Genomic DNA, 22,636 nt, shown 5'->3' on the forward strand with positions numbered 1-22,636 from the left:
GAACGGGATTTTGAAAAGTGGGGGGGACATGTCCCCCCTGTCCCCATAGGAAATTACGCCCGTGTTGTTCAGTGTTATAAAGCTGTTGCTGGTCTTGCTAATGCGTCTCTTGATGTCATTGTCTGTCCTTCATCATGTCTAATGATGAAGCCCAGGTCTACAAACTCCTCATTTCTACAGAGGTCTGCTCCTGTACTTTAACTGGTGAGGGCTTTGAGGTGTTCAGTGTTATCATCTCTGTTTTCTGCGTGTTGATCTTCGAGTCTAGTTGTCTGAGTCCAGATGTTTTCTCTGGTGAGGGTGTAAGAACAACAGCTAATCATCAGTGAAGTCAGATCTTCTCTGAATAATGCTCTACTTAAAGAGACAAACACTTCATGAGTCAACTGTCAGCTTTCCTCACAACGGAGAGCTCAGACTCAGATGTTGACAAAATAACCTTATAATATTCATACACCAGACAGTTGAGTACCTAGCGCACAGTATGCATGCACAGTGTGTAGTGTCATTTAGGATTTCATTTGGATATAAATTAAATCCAAACGTTAGCCATTTAGCTTTATTAATTAATCAAAATGAAAGTGTCTAATGGTTGTCGTGGAAATTCTAATTCAATAACAATTTGTAGAGACTGAGAATGAAAAACCAAACAGAGTTTTGTCTTTATATTGCTTTAATTCTCTGCAGAGAATGATCTGGTTTACACACAGCTTGAGTCTGTGTGCAAAGAGATAACACATAGAAAGTCGCCGACGCCCGTGAGATATTCGGTCTGCTAAATATCTGGACCTGTCGGCGATTCAAAATCATGCTGTGTGAAAAGTGTTCTGACTGAAAACTGCGTCAGCGATGACCGACAGCCAATGAGAGAGCAAGATACAGGTCAGCGGGGAGTTCGTGGAGGAGTTATAGACCACAATATCAGCAAGCATGGCTTCTTTTCTTTGTCTTGTTTTCGCTGCAAATCAGCGCACAGGCATTCTGTATTGCAAGCTTCTTTGCAGGCTACCATTTTTAATAATAATCCCAGTCTCAAGTGAGAACTCCGGTCTTGCATGCGTGATATCGCGTTGTTTCCTTGTCGCGTGTGTTTGGTTGTGAAACGTAGTTTGCGTGCCAGACAGAGTTGTCGGCGATTCGTTCCTATTGTAAAGTCATCCAGTGTGAAACCTTCTGACGCCGATCCATCGTGCAGTGTGAACACAGCAGCAACTGAATGCTGGCCAAGATAGTCATGCAGTGTGAAAAGAACAGTGACCCGACTACTTTGAAAATCGTGCCTGAACTCGGCTTAAGACTCTCTTCGTGTTTTTTGACGCTATGACGAAATGACGCTAACCATTTTTTCTACTCAAACCGGTTTCAGAACGGTAATAATACAGAGAAACACATGAACAGAAACCGGCAAAACACCGATTCTGCTCGGAGCCGCTTTAAGCGTAAAAATATCCACTTCGATTAAGGTGCGATTGTTTTAGAAGTTTATGACAAGTGAAATATAAGGGGGAAAAAAAAAAGATTTTCCCCGGTTGTTGTATTAGAACATTAAGCCCGCTCAACTGCACTACCTTTGCGCTCACGTCTCGCATCTTTTGCAGTGTCTCGAAGCACTGCCTTTTAGGATGTCCTGCGACGGGGCCCCACAAGAGGCCGGGGCCCCCACGTACTGCGGGGGCTGCGGGGGTGTCCCGTACGTCACTGGATGGCGAGCAGGCCAAACAACTATGACTGGGACTGTCATACACATAACATTATAATGAGGACACTATTATAATAAAATGCTGTGAATTTTTAGAGTTTAGTTGCCGTGTTTCTGCACGTTGTTGCGTGAAGAACGCTTCCACAAAAGGAGTTCATTCAGAGACACACTCTAAGATCAATCGTTGTCGAGAAACCCCCTGCACAAAATCCCCCGAACGCAGAAGTTTAAGAGCGTTTTCTGCGAGTCATTTTAAGATCGTTCGTTATTGTTTCACTTGCGTTTCCCAAAAATGCACTTAACGCAGTCGCAGGTATCTGTGCTTTAAGAGCTGCTTAGAGTCGCTGTCCGTTTGTCAAGTGCTGAAATCTAATCTTATAGAATGACTCGTGATTTTAGTACACGCTCGTTTACTGAAATGTTAATCTAATGCTGTGTTCCAGACACTGTCAGATTGTCATTTGACTGACCGGTTCTGATCAATGTGGAAGCAAGCGAAATATCTCGAAATCAAAGAAAATTCGGTTTTATCTTTGCAACAATACCGCTTCACAAGGCGTTCGGATGAAGAAAAAAGAGGATAAAGGAGCTTAGTTGGATCAGATCGAAATTCATCAGCAGTCAAGTGATCGCGGTCGAGCTTACAATCGGGGCTTTTCCATCACTTCTTATGGGAATCGGAGTTGACTAGCTGAAGCGATTTTCTCTCAATCCAGGCCGACGAGACAACCGATATTGCCACACAGTGTCCACTTGTGCTTCTGCTACATTGATGCCAAAAGCACAACGTACAGGAGACTTTTTTTTCTTTTTTTGTTAAGTTTATTTCCTCTGGGTTCAACTACAGCTGATGCCATTGCTACAGCACTAAAAGAGCATCTTGCTGATATCCTTCCAGAGGATCAGAAGAATAAACTCATCTTGCAAGCGTATGATGGAGCCAGCATGATGAGGGGTGCCACTGCAGGTGATCATAGTAAGATGCAAGATGTGGACCCAAATGCCCATTACATCCACTGCTATGCACATCAACTCAATCTGATCATGCAACAGGCCACTTCTCACATACCCAAAGTGGGATTTCAAGTTTTTTCTGCAACTTTTCCACAACATCATGCCACATGTGGACCTCCTCTATGCCAAACTCCAGAAGAAGGACATAGATTCAGTTCACATTAAGAGGAGCATCCAGCAGTTCCAGCAGGACATACAGAAGATCAGGTAACAGCTGTATTCCTACTTTTGCATTTGTTATATTATTATTATTATTGTTATTACTCATACATTACTCCTCCTTTGCAGAAATTCTCTCCATTCCCTGGTTGGCCAAAGCAGTGAAGGTGGTTCTCAACCGAAGAGGTGGCGGTCACTCAGTCCAGAGGTCCATGAACGGATCGCAGCAGAGGTAAGTTTTTGTTTGCAGTCCATGTTAATCTGCAGGATTTCATAGAAAGCTATCAGAGGAAACTATCAGAAAGAAAAGTTCAGCTGCATTGATTCATTTACCCTCCACGGGCACTTGTTAATATCTTCTCACGTCTTTGATGATTTTATAATATTTTTGCTTAAATATTGTAGCAAAGAATAGATCCTTAAGTTAAAGACATATCTAAATAATATAAATACTAATAATAATACAAAATTTCTCCCCTGCAGGGTGGCCGCAGGTCCTTAAAAAGTCATAAATGTAACTTGTTTATATCTGTAGATACGCTGTGATATATGTATGTGGGATTCATGGGAGGAGTATATCTTACGGTTACTGAAATATTGAAGAAAACATATTGTAAAGTCATCAAAGGCATGAGAAGACATTTACAATTACCCACAGAAGGTAAATGAAACAATACAACTAAACTTGTTGCAAATATTTTATGTATTTATTTATTTTTGATAGCTCCCTCTTATAGATATGAAGATTGGTAATAATTATTATTATTATTTTTTTATTATTATTTTTTTTTTGGCAATAATAAGGGTCCAAGCACAGTGGCTTTTGTAGATGATACAGTTATACAATGGCCATGTCTCTTTTCAAATAAGAATCTTTTGGTGTTTTGTTTTAGAAATATTATTCCATTTAATACATTAAAATTAATCAAATTTTATATTCACTTTCCTTCAACTGGGCATATATTCAGTCATAGTTGGTGACATATGTTTTCAATATCATTAGGATATAAAAATATTAATGATAGTATGTATTTTTGAGATAGTGATATATTATATTTTGGATATTAATATTTATATGCATTTTTTACTACAAGTGAACTATTTACCATTTTCACAGTCTTTAAATTGTGATCTAAAAGAATTTGTTGTGTGATTTCCTCTAGTGGACAACATTAGTATTATGGCCTTCATCTCTGTTAGCTCCCTGAGCATCAGAAATTCATGAAACTTGACTTATTAATGTCTTGTCCATGTGTATGAATTTCTGAGAAATTATGGTTTCAAACACTAAAACTGATCTCCCTTTATAACTTAAAACTGGTCATTTTTAATTGTTGCAGCTGAAATCATCACTACATAATGTTTGTTTTCATCCTTCACTCTGTAGGTCTGTGATACCATACTCTCACACACCATGGAACAGTTCTCCTTCACAAACCTTGTTAGTGCCACTGTGCTTCAAGCAGACAGGTTTGAACAGTACACAGTGGTGTTTCCTGAAGATGCACTGAGCAGGACTCTGAAGGTCTATCCAGTGCTCAGTGGGAGTAAGCTGAAGACAGAGCTTAGTCTCATTTACTTCAAGGAAGAGTTCAGGAGCTATCGTGGTGCTGTGGACCTTCTCCAGCTGTTTATGGAGAACAATCTTGAGGAAGTCTTTTCAGAGACTGTCACTCTCCTCAAGATCCTCATCAGCACACCCATGACCACAGCAGAAGTGATCTGAGGTGCATTGTTCAATGCAACCTTGAAAAGAATGAAGACTTCTCTGAGAAACAGCAGGACCCAGGAGAGGCTGAATGCATTGTTCATGCTGTCACTGGAGAAGAGACTGGGACTGAGATGACTGAATTCCTTGATTTCAACCAGAAAGAACATGTCCAGGGAGAAATCTCTGGCAAGCCAGAAAGAAAGGAGAGCAAACATATATTTTCAAATAGTGCAACAATACTGACCAGTGATTAGGCAACTTCATAGTGTGTGTGTGTGTGTGTGTGTGTGTTTGAATGATTACCTTGATTACTGAACTCATACTGATAATACTACTATAAAACTGATACTGATAATAAAACTACTGCTGATAATAAACCCACATTGAACTCAAATTCACTGATTCATGGTACATTTATTGCATTCTTTAACAGTTGACTTTAACATTAACATTTTTAATATTTTATCTAGCAGTAATGATACATAATCACCTGATAAATGGCTATTTACAGTCTTGCATTACTAACAGTTTAATTTTTCAGTTTGTTTGTGCACCCCCAAAAGTGTTTTATTTTTATTTTTTTATTTTTTGTCATCAGTGGTCAATTAATTTTTTTATTGTAGAGAAGATGATGGTGTTTAAAATGTATTTTTATAATCAATTATAATATTCAGGGTGTTGTCAGTTTGATGGGGGGAAACCGAAAAGAAGAGGTTTTGTTCACTCTTAGAATAGGACACACTGGACTGAATCAGACACTGTTCAAAACAGACAAACATCAACAGGTTTGTGTGAAAACTGTGAGGTAACGGAGTCAGTGTTACGCGTTTTATTGTTATTGTTATTTTTTATAATCATTTATAATATTCAGGAGAGTCAGTGTTACGTGTGTTATTGGATTGGAGGAAATATAAGGAGGAAAGAAGGGAAATTATTCAAATGATAAAGAAAGACATTGTAAACGTTAATGTTCAAAAGCTTTTATAAGGAAGTAATTGGAATGTGGTCAAACATCTCATGATTTACCTAAAAAATACAGGATTGATGGAAAGAATATAATTAATTTCTAAATGTCCTAGTTTGTCATATACTGCTCCACACTCCAGTCTCGTATGTGACATTAATGCACCTTTAAAATTGTTTGTCAGCCACCAATCAAATCAAAAGAGGAAGAAGCTTTCTTAGAAGAAAAATCCTGATCCATACTTTATTCAGTTGGTGGCGGTAGTGCACCAAACAGTTAGGCTGCAATCCGCCAATAAACACCAAAGAAGAGGAAGCAGAAGAGCCAGTTCTTCAGTTTGGCGGTTTTCTGAGGTGAGTAATTCGCTATTTGCAAGCAATTATAAAATCCTCTTTACACCTTTTGTTTTGAGCAAACTCTTTACATAGAAAACGGTAAGATGTCGAAATACTTTGATGTTATGAATGCGGTAAATAACATTAGAAATGTGTTAAGATTCATAAGGACTAATCACAATGTTTGATAAAGATGTGTTTCTATCAGCAAACACTCAGAATAAAGTGATGATCTGCTGCTGATCCTGAATGTCTTGTTTAATGAGTGTTTATAGTCTGAGACTCATCAGTATTATCAGCTGCTGAAAATCCTCTTTATTTCATGATAATAGATCCTGTTTTCACCTCATTCATTATACTGATGACTTCAGATCTGTTCATTGACACATTAAGATCATTTTATTGCTGTCAAGACCAGAAAACAACACGATCAGTTATTGTGACATTACAAGATGAAACTGTCACAACAGCATTTATTCGTAAATCTGATGAACCATGTTTCATATAAAACACAAAACTAAAACAAATCAAGTTAAACTCAGTTCATTGGTGGTTTATTTGTACTTTTCACATTTGTAAAATTATATTTCTATGTTTATTCTTTCACTTTTTAAATTCTTACATTGTTTATATTTGGTATCTTTTAATTGTGTTTTTTTCTTATATATTTATGTGTCTGTATATTAATGAAAGAGAAGATGAATAATAATAGATAATGGACTTATTGATTATTATTATTTTTATTTCAGCTCACAAGTACAAGCATCTCAGCATCAGGAAGAAGTGAAATCTGCAGGGGTTTATTTTAGGACGGAGAGAGAACATGAAGATCCAGAACCCTGCAGAATCAAACACACTGAAGAACAAACAGGTTGGTGTTTATTCTTCATTCTTCAGTGATGAGGCTGAAAAATGTTTGTATATATATGTGGATTTCATCAGTGGCAGGTAACATGTTCACTCCTGCTATGATGATTCTGATTTTATTACATTCTGTGTAAACGGTGATTGATGATGGATAATCAATAACAACAAGGTCGTGTCAGTTGAAGGTCACGCAGTCTGTCTGAGAGAGAATCTCATGGAGGAATCAAAACAAATGAACGCAACTGCACACAGAATAAACATAAAAATGTAACTTAGTTCTTATATTTATAACATACAGCCTAGTTAAGCAACATGACACGACCAAGAGAGTGAAGTTTTCCCTGGAAACCACGATTGAAAATTTGACATTTTAAACTGCACACAGAGAAATGAGTATTTGTTCATACAGTTTTTGCTTTTAGTGTTCAATATTTGAGTCTCTGAGCAGCACACAGCAGTGTTTCGTTACTGAAGGATTCGTGTTTGTGAATTTTGAATCATTTGAGTCAATGATTCAGTGGTCCATTTATAAAGACATGCCCTGCGTCTCAATGTTCATGCTATCCATCCTAACTAGCATGTGAGATTAGAATAAGTGTATAGAAATATAATGTAGGAACCAGTTAAATGTCCTTGTTAGTTTTTATCATATTTAGTCAACCTTTTCCTATTTAGTTTTAATCAAGTTTTAGTCGACTAAAAGTCTCAACTTTTAGTCTAGTTTCAGTAATGTCAAGTTTCAATGAAAACTTGACATTTTAACAATATGATTATTATTAACCACACAGCAGTTTTAAGTTTGGCAGCCATTTTTAATTTAGTCTTAGTTTTACTCAAATGTACATTTTAGTTATATTTAGTCAACCCTGTCCTGTTTTTATTTAGTCAAGTTTAAGTCAATGAAATGTATGAGCATTTTAGTCAGGTTGTAGTCAATGAAATCTTAGTCACATTTTCGTCATGCTGTATAATGGCTAAACTGATAATCATAATGTTTGTTGTTATTTAAAAAAAAATACTTTTGTGTTTCAGGTATTGCTCTTTCACCAGTAAACACAAAGCAATAGAATGTGGACTCATGGTTTATTTTATCTCATGTAATGTGCTGATTTATTAGGCTTTTTATTATAAAAAATAACACCAAAGACTCATGCACTCACTTTGTCTATAATATGAAAACTGGTGAAACAAAGAAAAATATGATAACAGTGAAATTCCTAATAGTTATTCCATTATTTCCAAATTGCAGTAGCCTTTTTCTGTATTAAAACAGCAGCGTTTTTTATGGATTACATGATTACATATTATTTACAAGATATCAATAAGTTATTTATAATTTATTGATTCTCCCTAATCCCTATTTTCCATCTTTTAAATGTTCTTTCCAGCTGATGTACACTCAGAAAGTCGTCCAGTTCTGTGGACATTCACACAGAGATCAGTCATTAGTCAGGGGGCTACAGCATTTGATCACTTCAGGTTTAACAAGTGTTTGAACATTGCATCAACTACTGATGAACACATTGATTTTTATTTGAATTATCACTCTGTATCTTATTTAACCATGTATTATTGTGTATTTGGAAGGCATTTGTCTTTCAAACACATTAAAACGCACAAATTCACAAATTCATCCTGTTTCACCAAATATACAGGTGCTGGTCATATAATTAGAATATCATCAAAAAGTTGATTTATTTCACTAATTCCGTTCAATAAGTGAAACTTGTATATTATATTTATTCATTACACACAGAATGATATATTTCAAATGTTTATTTCTTTTAATTTTGATGTTTATAACTGACAACTAAGGAAAATCCCAAATTTTAATTGGCCCATATATATATAATTTTACTCTTTGTATTTTTGTCAATATGGTAGAATATTATCCTATTTAAATCAAGTTAGGTCAAAAGTAATCTAAAAGTAGTCTGATTAGATTACCTAAAATGTGTAATGTAATGGATTATGTTACTAACTATAATTTTTGTCATGTAATTTGGAATCAGTACCGGATTACAGTTTACATAGCTAGGCTATTTTAGTTCCCCTCACTCCACAGCCACCATTTCAACTAACAATATTTAGAAAAGAACACAAATTAAAAATATAAGAAGCTATAGCAATACAAACGACAAGCCAAAACAAATTAATTTAAGCCAAAACGAAACTGAAACCAACATTGGGTCTCTCATTTGACACAAAATCAAATGTTTCCGTATTTGCGATGTATTTGAATGCCAAATTTTTATTTATTATGTACTTCACTCACGTTCAAATATCTACGTAAAACAAAATGTTTTGCATAACATCACGGTGGTACAGTGATAACACTTAATGGTACAGATTTTTTCTACATATTTAAACTGCGCAGTGTTTTTTTTTTTTTCATGTTTGACTGACTGTATTTTATTATGATAATGAAGAGACTGCATTGTCAAAGTAACTGTGTGTGCGTGCTGCGCCAGCGCAATCACTTGATTTTTTTTTTTTTCAGTGGAACTGTGGAAGCAACTTCTCATTTTAGTCATCGTAATTGTAAACGGTTTGCCTTTATTTGTGCACATTCAAAATAAAAACAAATCTTTATGCTTAAAATAAGCCTAAAGAAAATAGGATGCTGCTTTCTGCCGTCTGGTTTCCTTTTGCTCAGCACATACTAGGCTACTTGTTGCACAGTTTTTTGTTCATTTTCTTAATTTATTAGGTAAAAATGTATTTCTCATATAGACCTATGTATTCTATTTTAATTTAATATAATCTTGTCGGTTAACAGTTAATAATCTGTTAACAAGCGTCGGTTGTCGGTTAGGAAAAATAACCAAAATGCACATCCGTAACACACGCATTAGCATACAGGTGACAGTTGACCATGCAGAGCATCAGGGAGAAGTTGGAGCGTGGGGACTTATTAAAAGTTCCCAATGCTTCGGGAAAAGCTGCATTTTGAAAGAGTTTTGCTTTGATTACCACGACAAACAACTAGCCAATTGTGATTGGTTTTGAAGAGCCAATTGTTCATGTGCAGTGCTTGCCATCTCCTCATTAGACATGATTCTATACGGATTATGATCATAATAAATTTATATGTTTTATTTCGTTAAGTACTAATTTAAAGCTTTCTAAAGATATATTTATGTCTGTGAGGCATGTTTTCGCTGAGTTTCGGTTCATTTTTGTGAAGCACTCCTTTTCAAGACCAGACGGCAGAAAGCGCTTCTTGTTTGTTTTCTTTATTTTATAAAAGCACAACGTTTTGTTGATATTGTGAGTGAGCAAAAATAAAAGTAGACCCTTTACAGTTACAAATGATGAATTACTCTTAAGTAATTTCATGCAAGTGATCGTGCTGGCACCTCCATGTCCTGCTAAGCACACATAGCTTCCACTCTCTGCACAAACTATTGGATATAGCGTACATTTATCTAGGTTTAACGTTTAAACATTGTTATATGCTTGAACTGTTTTAGTATATCTATAGATTTTATTTTAGGCAAGTCGTGATGATTTGAGAAGGCTAAATTGATCAAACATATATGATCAGCTTACTGTCTGCCACTGGCCGCTTGGTCATTACTTTAAAAAACAAAAAATGAAATTTAACAAACAAAAAAATGCTCCAAACATTTTTCGAAATAACAATAAAAAAACTAAACAAAATATAATCACTTTTGCCATTACATATGAAAATAGCTGAAACAGTAGTAGGCTATAAGCTGTTTTGGGAGAAGGGGGGGAAAAAGCCGAGCTGGGGTCGGGCTCGTGCCGGTAATTCTGATAAGCTGTCGGACACGGGCCGGGCTCGGTCCTAAATTTGAGGCCCGTGCAGGGCTCTACACCAAACCAATTGTGGAGTTGATCAAACATTGAATAGTTCTCACTACAGAAACATGGGTTTGTGTCCATATTTTTTTAATGTAGATCATTGTACCTCATTTCATAAAAATGGTCATAATTTTGCATAGTCTGCTTTCACTTCACATTTCTCTGATTTATTTTTGATTTATTTATATTGTAATGCTTTTACTTTCATTTCAGATCTGATGGAGGAGAGTGAAGAGCAGAAACATCATCACGGCAAAACCAGCGAAAAAAACTCGCTCACAGACCGAAAGAGTTTCTTTACTGAAAAGAAGAAACAAGAAAAGTTTCACCTGCACTCAGTGTGGAAAGAGTTTGTCAACCAACTTTACTCTCAGTGTTCACATGAGGATCCACACTGGGAGAGAAACCGTTCACATGTGATCAGTGCGAGAAGAGCTTCGCAGATTTAGGAAGCCTGAAGAATCACGAGAACATCCACACCAGAGAGAAACTGCACCCATGTGATCAGTGTGGAAAAACATTTGTAAGAGCTTCACACCTGAAGAATCACCTGAAAGTTCATTCAAAGGAGAAACCACATTCATGTTCTTTGTGTGGAGAGAGTTTTTCAGAACTGGGGAATTTAAAACTTCATCAGAAGATACACACTGGTGTGAGAGATCATATGTGCTTCGAGTGTGAGAAGACTTTTATTACAACTCAACATTTAAAACTGCACCAGAGGATGCACACTGGAGAGAAACCTTACAAGTGCGTCACACTGCGACAAGAGATTCAGAGCTTCGGTCAGGAGACCTGAATGCACACGAGAGGATTCACACTGGAGATTAAGAAACCGTACAAGTGTGATCATTGCGGGAGAGAGCTTTTTCACACACAACGGAAATTTTAAGAAACAGTGCTTGCCAACATCCACACTGGAGAGAAGCTGCACCCATGTGATCTGTGTAGTAAAGTTTAAAAACATATGGAAAAAACGAGCTTCACACCTGAAGTGTCACCTGAAAGTTCATTCAAAGTAGGAACCACATTCATATTCTTTATTGTGGAGAGAGACCTTTTTCACATCTTCATTAGTTTAAGTAAGTTCATCATTGAGAAGATAATTTTGTGCACTGGTGTGAGAGATCTTATATAGCGTTTATCTGCACCAAACTATTAAAGCTAAAACAGTGTGAGAACACTTTTATGATGTTCTAGCTGTTTGCATTTTGAAACAGCAGTCATGTCTGATCCATTGAAGTTTCTCAAACAGGTCACGCTTTACACAAACAATCTTATTAAAAAAAAAAACATTCAAAGTACAGATCATAAAAGTTTAGAAGATCACTGTAGACAAGGAAAACAACTTTAATGTAGTTAATCCCACCCTGTGACAAAAAAATGTAGTAAAACAATCACTGGGGTGAACAACACATTCGAGTTAAAACTTTGGGTCTGAAATACTTAAAAAACCAATGTTGTAAAATTGAATAGTCCTTCTGTACCCAAGTTTGCTGTCCTCATAATGTGATCAATTAATTTCATAAAAAAAATTTTCCATACTCAGCTCTTCACATTTCTCTCTTTGATTTAATGTGTAACTTTTGCTATTCATTTGATTCTGATATCTCTGAATACGGCAAAACCAAGATTGCTGCTAATACATATTTAGAAAAAATTATAAAGTTTAAGTACATTTTGAATTGATTTGTAGTGCACCAACAAGACCCAAGTAATCTGTGAGACGCTTTGTGTCGGTTCTATTACATAAGAAACATCTACGCTCAGAGTTAGTAAACGGCACCCATGTACTCGATGGGACGCATGAGCTTGCTGAATGAACACTGAAGTTACAGCAGTTATGATGTTCGAGTGAAAGAGGTATTCACAATGGTTTGGGATCCTTCTAGCAGACCGTGTGCAGACTTTTTTATAAATACAGAGCTCCCTAAATGGAGATTAGTCTGGGGTTCTCAATCTTCCCATTTAATGTAAATTTTTCTATGGTCTCAATCTTACATTTAATATAAAAAAGGTAAACCTATATGTGTGCATTTTAAAATGTTTTAAGGGCTCATAAATTGGATAACAATACAGGTTTAAAACCAAGTCAGTTGGAGATTAGATCCAGATTAAATGTTGCAGTGATCCACACTACAAACTGAAAAAGAGAAGATTTGTGTATATTTGACAATACACAATAATAAATCCCAAACAGGAAATATTTCAACGATTACTTCCATCACCATCTCTCTTTCTCTTCATCACAGTCTCTTTCTCTTTGATTGTCGTCTGTGCTGAAGAATGTAAATACTGAGTCAGCTGATATTCATGTTAAGTGATTTTATTGAAGGCTACCAGGATCTACATTTTTTTCTTTTTAATTCATTCACAATAGTGCACTCACTTTATTAATCCTGTGCCTAATATGATGAAAACAGATTTGTTAATTTCTTTTGCCTTGTCACATTGACAATTATAAAATAGTAGGCTGCATTAACCTATTCACGTACAAGAATTTAAATAGTGAAATTAGACAAAAGTTTATTCGTTTAAATCCCTGCATATTTCAGTCAGTCGTTTAACATTTCTATCATAAAACAGTGGTCAAATAGGAAATATTTGGTTCAGCTACTTACATCTTGTTCTTCATATTTGTCTGAAGAGTCAAGCTGGAATTTTTATACTCGCCTGTGAACATAAACCCCACCTACTTTGATTTGATTGGCCATCACAAACACTCTGACATTGATGAGCACTTTAAGACCACTGAGGCATCAGATGAGAAGATCTGTTATCTTGGCTTTTTATCATTGCAACACTAAAGCAGAATTAATATAAGGTAATTATTTTATTTTAACTTTTATTATTGTCTTGGCTTTTTATCATTACTGAATAAATAAAAATACAGAGGTCCCAGCCCTGCCTTCTAGGAGCGTAAATAGAGCATCCTCAGAGCCTAACCTAATTTTGGGAACCAAAAATTGTTCGCTGGGAGGGACTCTTGCCTTGTCCAAATACCCACACTTGCGGTCTTTGCACTTGACCACTTGACGACTTGAATGACGTATTTCCTGTATATGTCCCAAGTGTTCAAGTGAGGATGAAGATCACACGTGTGTGTGGAACTTCATTACCTGATGGGACACACTTACAGTGTTATAAAAATGCAAGTGTTACATAGCTTTATTATTTTTTTTCATTTTTAAATGACTTTGAAAATCAAGTTGCAATATTGTACAAAATAAATATCACCACTACTTAATGTGTGTTGCACCAATAAAAGTGACAAAAAGCAGTCTGCAAATTATATGTACAAATTTAAATATCACCACTACTATTTTATTGGGGTCATATATGAGATTAAAAATTTTTCTTACCAAATTATATGTAATATTTAATGATTATATTGATATTTAAAGGGTGCAGACTGAGTCTGATTCCAAAGAAATTTTTCTTTATCTTTAAGACTCGTGCACAAGCTAAATGGTCTCCTGAAGAAGATCGTTGTAAAGTCGCAAATATCTACATCATTATGTGGGAAATTTGCATAACACTGCCCAAATATTCACGCAAAGAAAGAAGGCGTGCTTTTATTCTCCCTGTAGTATTGTTGCTGTCGCCATGTCGTATAAACGCTGTTTGTTTGGTAGTGAAAGCGAAACTACTTTGTTTGGCCTTCCAAAAGAGGATGATATCCGCTTCGTCACGCCTGGAGCTGATCCGTGCTGGTCGCTGAGGAAATACAGCAACTTCGCACTGTGAATCTGCGGATCGGCTTTCACCGTGGATGAAGAGGAGTGGTTGCCGTAAGCACAAGGTACGCTCCTTCGTAGAATCCGCCTCAAGCCACCCGCCTCTGCTCACACTCTGCGGTGTGTGACGCTTTTTCATTGAGAAAGTGAAACTACTTTGTTTGGCCTTCCAAAGCCGGGACACGACTAGAAATCATGTTTACATCACATTTATAATGGGTTTTAATGTTTATGTCTCGTCGCTCTGGCCGGACAGGGCATCACAGTATGGTAAGGGTTGTAACATTTCCGTCATACACTGGAGGTATTCGGCCAATCACAGCGCACTGGATAGATGGCCAATCACAGCACACCTCGCTTTTCAGAGCGATGAACTTTGTAAAAATCAGCATGTTTCAGAAGGCAGGGCATAGAGGAGAAAAAAAAATAATGTACAGTACATGTACCTGTAATTTGTGTTGATGCAAAATCCTTAAAATATAAGCATTACATTTAGTGCAAACAAGTATTAAAATTGCAATATGATTATTATTACTGCAATAGAATAATTTGTAACTATTTGAAATTAAATACTTTACATTTCACAAATTAAATGCTGTTTTTTTTTCTCTGTTAAAATATCTATGCACTGAAATTTCTTGGACTTTGTTAATGTACTCATATTCAAATTAGTTTTCATGTGTTGTACTTTATTTAAAATTTTGTTTTATTGGTATGTATTTATGCTTTTGGCTTGTTTAGATGTGTGTGTGTGTGTGTGTGTGTGTGTGTGTGTGTGTGTGTGTGTGTGAACTACCCATATCATATCACTTTTCATATTTTGTGAATAAATACGATGAGTGACTAAATTTGTTTGTATTATAAATTATTAAGCCTTAATATTACAAGTTTGGACGTGGTAAACACGTTTTTAAAAAACGTTGGAAGGAGAGTAAATATACGAACGTGATAAAAATGTTTCTACAACGCTGTGAAAAAACAAAGTAAAACAAAACAAGAAAAAAAGACATTTGTCGTATCAAATACGTAGCAAAATGTTCTTAAAGAAATCTGTAACAAGACAGTTTTTGAAGCTGAGGTAGAAGATTGTATTTATTTTAAACTCAATTATGTATTGGTTTAATTTTCTATAGTATGTGTTCAATTATAGTTCTGTGGCTAAAACCACTATAAAAATGTTTGTCTAATCTGACATCGCAAGCTAAACAAAACTCTTCATGTCAGGAGGAGGAAACACTGTTGATGTCAACTGAAAAAAAAAAAAAGGTTTCGCCTCACGTCGCGGCGATGACGTCATCACTCGCGCGCTCGCAACAGCAGCGTCGAGTCTCGTGAGGAGAGCAGTTCGCGGTACTTCACGTGTTTACATTATTGTAAAACACTCTTAACCGTTTATTTAAGCAACATCCAAAGAGGTAATTTCTGATTTGTTTAGTTTCTGCGTCTGCGGACTAAAACATTATCACAGCAGACGACGCATGTGAGGGAAAATAATTTGTCAGTTTCTGGATATACTAGAAAACAACGTCCAAATGACGTCTGGTGCTGGGTGGGCTTTCAACAAATATTCTTGTGCGTATAATCAGTTTCTATCAGCAAACACTCAGAATAAAGTGATGATCTGCTGCTGATCCTGATGTCTTGTTTAATGAGTGTTTATAGTCTGAGACTCATCAATATTATCAGCTGATGAAAATCCTCTTTATTTCATGATAATAGATCCTGTTTTCACCTCATTCATTATACTGATGACTTAAGATCTGTTCATTGACACATTAAGATCATTTTATTGCTGTCAAGGACCAGAAAACAACACGATCAGTTATTGTGACATTACAAGATGAAAACTATCACAACAGCATTTATTCATTAGTCTGTGATAAACCATGTTTCATATAAAACACAAAACTAAAACACATTCAGTTAAACTCAGTTCATTGGTGGTTTATTTGTACCTTGCACATTTGTAAAATGTATTTGTGTGTTTATTCTTTCACTTTTTACATTCTTAGATTGTTTATATTTGGTATCTTTTAATTGTATGTGTTTTCTCAGCTCACAAGTACAAGCATCAGAGCATCAGGAAGAAGTAAAATCTGCAGAGACAGAGTTTATTGAAGGACAGAGAGAACATGAGAGATCCAGAACCCTGCAGAATCAAACACACTGAAGAACAAACAGGTAGGTGTTTATTCTTTATTGTTTAGTGATGAAGCTGAAGAACATTTAAAGTTTACCAGCAGTTCATCACATTTAGTGTTTGTAGTTGAAATACCTCAAGAGTTGTAAAAATTGTAAAAAAAAAAAAGTTAAATCAATAAATAATATAGGCGATATTTTTCTATCTCAGAGTACAAAATAGGGACTGTAACGCAATTGTTCAAATTATATCCTGAGTGTTGTTTAAGTAGGGAGGGGGGGGGGGGGGGGGGGGGGGGGGGGGGGGGGGGGGGGGGGGGGGGGGGGGGGGGGGGGGGGGAGGGGGGGGGGGGGGGGGGGGGGGGGGGGGGGGGGTGAAAAATATTGGTCAGTTAATTAGTTTAAAATGGTTATTAATTATAGCTGCAGTCGGTAACTTTTGGGGCTCGCGTCTGGTGGAAGAACATTGTAGCCGGAGCTACTTCTCTCTGTTTACATCTGTGGCGAGTCACGCAGGTACTGTGCTACTCTGCAGCGTTGCAGACCCCAACCAGAACTAAAATAGTCAGAATATAAACACTTATTATAGGTTTACCGTAGTGATTCAGGATAAGACAAAACACGGTTTGGAAAATGGATTCATGATGTACTCATTATATATATTTTTTACATTTTTCAACACAAAACAACATTGTGGCACAGGCCTGCGCTGATTGGACCAGAAGAGCCGGAGCGGTGGATTTTGCATATATTGGAGAGAAGTAGCTCCGGCTACAATGTTCTTCCGGCCAGACGCGAGCCCCAAAAGTTACCGACTGCAGCTTTTTATAATAAGTTTTTAGTATAGTATATTAGGTTAATATTGTATTTATAATATGATGTTATATTTGTGTAGTTGCTCAAACATCAAATAGTTATCACTACAGAAACACTGTATATACGATTTGGATATAGATCATTGAATCATTTTGTAAAAGTGTGTGAAAATTATTATAATGTTGTGTATCCGTCATCAACTTTTGCATCATATTTCTACAACTTTTTTTACATTTATTTATATTGTAATTTTTTTACTTTAATTTTAGATCTGATCGAGAAGAAACATGTCAAAACTGGAGAAAAATCTCTCACAGAGACTGAAAGAGTTTCTTTACTGAAGAGAAGAGACAAAGAAAAGTTTCACCTGCACTCAGTGTGGAAAGAGTTTCACATTGCAACAGAATCTCAGTGTTCACATGAGGATCCACACTGGAGAGAAACCGTTCACATGTGATCAGTGCGGGAGGAGATTTACACGCACAGGACCTTTAAGAGACACGTGAACATCACACGGAGAGAAACTGCACATCTGTGATCAGTGCGGAAACAAAAAACATTTTTAAGAGCTTTCACACCTGAAGGGTCACCTGGAAAATTCATTCAAAGGAGAAACCACATTCATGTTCTTCTGTGGAAATAGTTTTTCACATCTGCATACTTTAAAAGTTCATCAGAAGATACACACTGGTTGTAGAGAATATATGTGCTTGAGTGTGAGTGTGAAGACTTTTATTACAGCTGAAAGATTTGAAAACGTCACCAGAGGATATCCACACTGGAGAGAAAAACCTTACAAGTGTTTACATTGTGATATGAGGATTCAGTCGGTCAGAACATCTGAAATCACATGAAAGGATCCACACTGGAGAGAAACCTTACAAGTGTTCACTCTGTGATATGAGATTCAGTCGGTCCGAAACCCTGAGAACACATGCAAGGATTCACACTGGAGAGAAACCTTACAAGTGTTCACACTGCGACAAGAAATTCAGTCAGTCAGGAACCCTGAAAAAACATGAGAGGATTCACACTGGAGAGACAACCGATCACTGCTCTGCATGTGGGAAGGAGTTTCACTCAATGTTTTCTCTACGAAGTCATAAAATAAACAATCACAATAAGTAGTTCATCTTCCAGGGTGTATTCCAGAAAGGAGGTTCAACAAACTCATAGTTGTCTTACCCTGAGATGGGAAAACTCTTGAGTGTTCGGGTTTCAGAACAGCTAAATTGTGTTAGTTCATTCGACTCTGAGCAGGTTGACTCTGAGTTTAGCCGCGTGCACCACGACTATGAGAGAAGTCATGATCAATTGAACTCCTTAATTATGTTTCACCATGGCAACAGCACCGACAAAAGACATCTGCATACTACTTCCGAGTCAATACGTTAAATTTAATTCTTAATCACTGTTACAATATCAGAGGTGAAAACTGTAAATTAACTAAATTTTAATTTTCATCGTCTCCCGTGGCAAGAAAAAAAAAAAAAAAAGAAAGAAAACAAACGTAGCAGCATCTAAAAAGGAATATAAACACACAATTAAATCAGGGTAAGGGAGCTTTAAGTATAAACGTTTCATGGGTGTAGGCTACATGACGCTCTTCATTCCTGCTCTGCGGAAAAAGGGTGTTGAAGAAGACATGAAACTTGAGGTGGCTTTTTAGTCAAGTTAAAGGCAGTCTATCTTCACAGCTACCGATTGCAATTTTTTTTTCCCTGATGACCATCACAAAGGACTGTTCTATGGTCTTGTGCTCTATGGAGATACCATATCAGTGGATTATTCCTGTGGCTCCCCGGCACCCGCAGTGAACTCACGTTGCGGCGTCTTCTACAACTTTGCTCATGGGTAATAACTTGCATAATCTCGTCGTTCCCTGCATCACTGAATTCGGGTGAGCTGGAAGTGTTCCTCACAGAGTTCGAATTTGCTCTGACCTAATGTCGTGCTGTCACCTGCAAGCAAAACTTTATCTTAAAGGATTTCTTGGGATTCTCCGAATTTGTACTTAATTTTTAACAGAACCTGGTTTACATACTAGTGATCTAAGTTCACTTTTCTGAGCTGCTACCGTCTAACTGGTTTTTTTTTTTATTCCCCGCGGGCCTCTGTGGCAGAGGTGGTTGGCACTATTTTTAAAAATGAGCTTGAATTGTCGAGACGCTGCAGCGTCAACACATTATGGGCTAGTTTTGAGTTGTTTCAGTTGAACTCAATATCTCGGTTGGCTGTGGTCTATCGTCCTCCCAAAATTCATATAAGGCAAAGCAAATAAGGGATTTACAGACTTTTTGGGCGATGTATGTTTTAAAATATGATAAACTTTTAATAGTGGGTTCCTCCAGTAATTCACTCAAATGACACGTCTGTGGTGGGTTATGTAGTATTATAGTTATTTTAAGGAAGGCTTGACTTCAAAGCATACGTAATGCCACCATATGAGGATAAAGTTAATAAAAAATTGGTATATTCTTCATATTATTCTCTATATTTTGCATTTCACCTCTGTTATAATTTGTTTATTTCTAATAAACCTGACACTGTATATTAAATATTGTGGTGACCATGAAGTAAGCAGGTGGCGTTCAGCACCATGGAAAGCACCATCAGTGCCACCCCTGTGATGTTCAGGACCAGGGATAAGCTCCTCCAACACAGGTGTGCACAGTTTCTCCCTCTGACAGGGGAGCCCTCTCCAGCTGCATCTCGTTTAACTCTGCGTTGAGGACACTTGGTAATACAGCAACCTACAAAGGGGCTCCAACATAATGAAAAACGAGACACAGATGATAAAAAAGTACTGAGCACTGTGAATGTTAGAGACTCATGTTTTATTTATAACAATCATTGGCTAATGTTTGAATTGTATTTCAGGGGCGGTTGTGAAAACCGGATAAACAAGAAATGATGTTACAACCTGGAAAGTCAGTTCCAGATCCAGCCTCCACCCCAGGCTTCTCAAATGGATTGCTGTCTAATAGCACATTATTTGTTCTCTTCAGAATTATGTGCATGCAGATATTACTCAGGAGGAACATAGATTACAGATATTGCAAAGAATAGAGAATGTGCCTTATTCAGGATATAGAATGTTAATTGCATTTAATCATCAAACATTTGTTTGTACAGTTCCCCACCCCCCACCCCCAAAGCACATGGGAATCAATTCACACTGCTGTACTCAACAGGGGGTGAACACACACTAACCAGTGTGAATTGACCATAATGCTGTATGTTAGGTGTGAGATTCGTTAAACCTTGTTTGCTATAATACATCTATTTAAGTGCAGCATATAATACCACATTTGCTGTATATCCATTAACCGATGTATTTGTCAAAAGTATTCTCTCAGAGGTTTAGGGGATTTCTCATGACAGGCGGAGCGGCTGGTCAATGCATTGATCTCTATAAAATGGAAGTGTAGGTAAGACACAGCATTGTTTGTTGGTTTTGTTCAGAGTTTAGAACGGGGTTCTCAGCTCTGGCCTGCGTGATCCACTCTCCTTCGCACCAATTCAGTTTGCAACCCTTATCAAACACACCTGAACCAGGTAATCATTGTCTTTATGTCCTAATATAGGGTGCACAAACTTGATCCTGGAAGGCCGGTGTCCTGCAGAGTTTTGCTTCAACCCCAATCTGACACAACTGAACCAAACTGAGTCAAAACTCTTACTAGTCATACTACTAGACACTTTGCAGCAGGTGTGTTGAGGCAGGATTTGATCTGAGCTCTGCAGGACGCTGGCCCTCAGGACTGAGTTTGGGCACCCTGTCCTAATGCAAAGATAGAGTCAGGTGTGTTTGATGAAGGTTGGAGCTAAACTCTGCTGCAGGAGAAGGTGTATCTCTCGGGCCAGAGTTGAGAACCTGCTTTAGACAATTTACTTCTTTACAACCTTGTTTCTTTTGGTGTTGCTCTGAATTCTGTGACCCTGTAGATACTGCATTGAGCTGAGTTCTGAGCTAAGAGCTAAGCAGTACTAGAGTCTAAAATCTGGTGGGTCACAGATTCGATAACTGAATGAATCAGCACTGAATGAATGGTTTACTAACTCATTAAGACAGTCCCTCGCTGCCACCTACTGACATAACAATGTAAATCCTGCAATGAAAGCACTGAAAAAAAACTGCTAACATACGATATTTTTCAAAAAAATCAGGTGCGGCCAATATTATAAAATATTATTTATTGAACAATAATAGCCATTATAAACTATTTATTATATATATTTAAACAAGTTCTAAATTGGATGCCATATTATTTGTGTTGAAAAACAAAATCCTAAAATATAAGCAGTATGTTTTAGTGCAAAACACAGTAAAAGATTGCAATATAATTATTGTTATAACTGCAATAAAATAATTTGTAACTAGTTGTAATTAAATACTTTACATTTCCACAAATTGATTGTTGTTTTTTTTCTCTGTTTTAAAATATCTATGGACTGAAATTTCCTTGTACTTTGTTAATGTGCTCATATTCAAATTTGCCAGTCATTGCATTAGTTTTCATGTGTTGTACTTTATTTACATTTTGATTTATTGGTATATATTTATGCTTTTGGCTTGTTTAGATGTGTGAGTGTGTGTGTGTGTGTGTGTTGTGTGTGTGTGTGTGTGAGTGTGTGTGTCCCCATGTGTGTGTGTGTGAACTACCCATATCATGTGCACTATTTTGTGAAATACATACGAATGAGTGACTAAATTTGTGTGTATTATAAATGATTAAGCCTTCAAAAAAAAAAAAAAAAAGGTACATAGGCTTATAAAATGGAAAACAACCAGAGGTCAGCAACTCTACAAGTAATGTGAAATGTATAGTGTCTAATGTCCGCAGCCCTCATATATCTTTAGTTATCATTTTAGAGAGATGTAGCAGGCACACAAATAGCCAACCCTTAAACAGACTTGAGGTATGTATTGTTCTGTGGTGAACGATTTGTTGTTATATGTGGTTACTATAGCACAGAACACAAATAACTTAAGCCTGATAGAAAGACAAAACAACTGCTTTAATGCTGTTTTACTACACTTTTACTACAGACGGTTTCAACGGCAACGACATAAACAAACATTATTGCGCATGCGCGCTTTTGTGGCCCTAACTTAACTTCCGGTAGACTAACAAATAGAATCAATAACAACAGCTAAGTGGTCCCTTTACAGTAGATTATTTCTGATAACAAGCAAAATATGTTTGCTGCGTAAATCACTTACTGAAAATGCAAATCCATTCTCTGCCAGCAGGAGGTGCTTTAAAGCGGGAGAAACAGAGGTTTCCCAGTAACTGCTGTAATGTACACAAAGCAGCGCTGAGCTCACAAACGCTGCTTTATCAGGCATATAACATGCAAGAT

At 36.8% G+C, this 22,636-nt stretch overlaps 2 protein-coding genes and 1 long non-coding RNA gene across 3 annotated transcripts in view; 2 read left to right on the forward strand and 1 right to left on the reverse strand.

The window, feature by feature from the left end:
- The window catches only part of LOC109103223 (NLR family CARD domain-containing protein 3-like), a 1,793,396-nt gene that overhangs the window by 1,295,901 nt on the left and 474,859 nt on the right, over nt 1-22,636 (reverse strand). The window lies entirely within an intron of this gene.
- LOC109070511 (ribonuclease inhibitor-like) overlaps nt 1-22,636 on the forward strand; it is an 862,999-nt gene that overhangs the window by 797,601 nt on the left and 42,762 nt on the right. The gene's annotated exons all lie outside the window — the stretch shown is intronic.
- On the forward strand, nt 15,572-17,674 carry LOC122141393. The gene is made up of 3 exons (XR_006157775.1): nt 15,572-15,729; nt 16,370-16,495; nt 17,539-17,674. It is a non-coding gene; the product is annotated as an uncharacterized LOC122141393 (long non-coding RNA).

The sequence above is a fragment of the Cyprinus carpio genome, chromosome B22 (genome assembly GCF_018340385.1).
Source record: "Cyprinus carpio isolate SPL01 chromosome B22, ASM1834038v1, whole genome shotgun sequence".
NCBI lineage: Eukaryota > Metazoa > Chordata > Actinopteri > Cypriniformes > Cyprinidae > Cyprinus > Cyprinus carpio.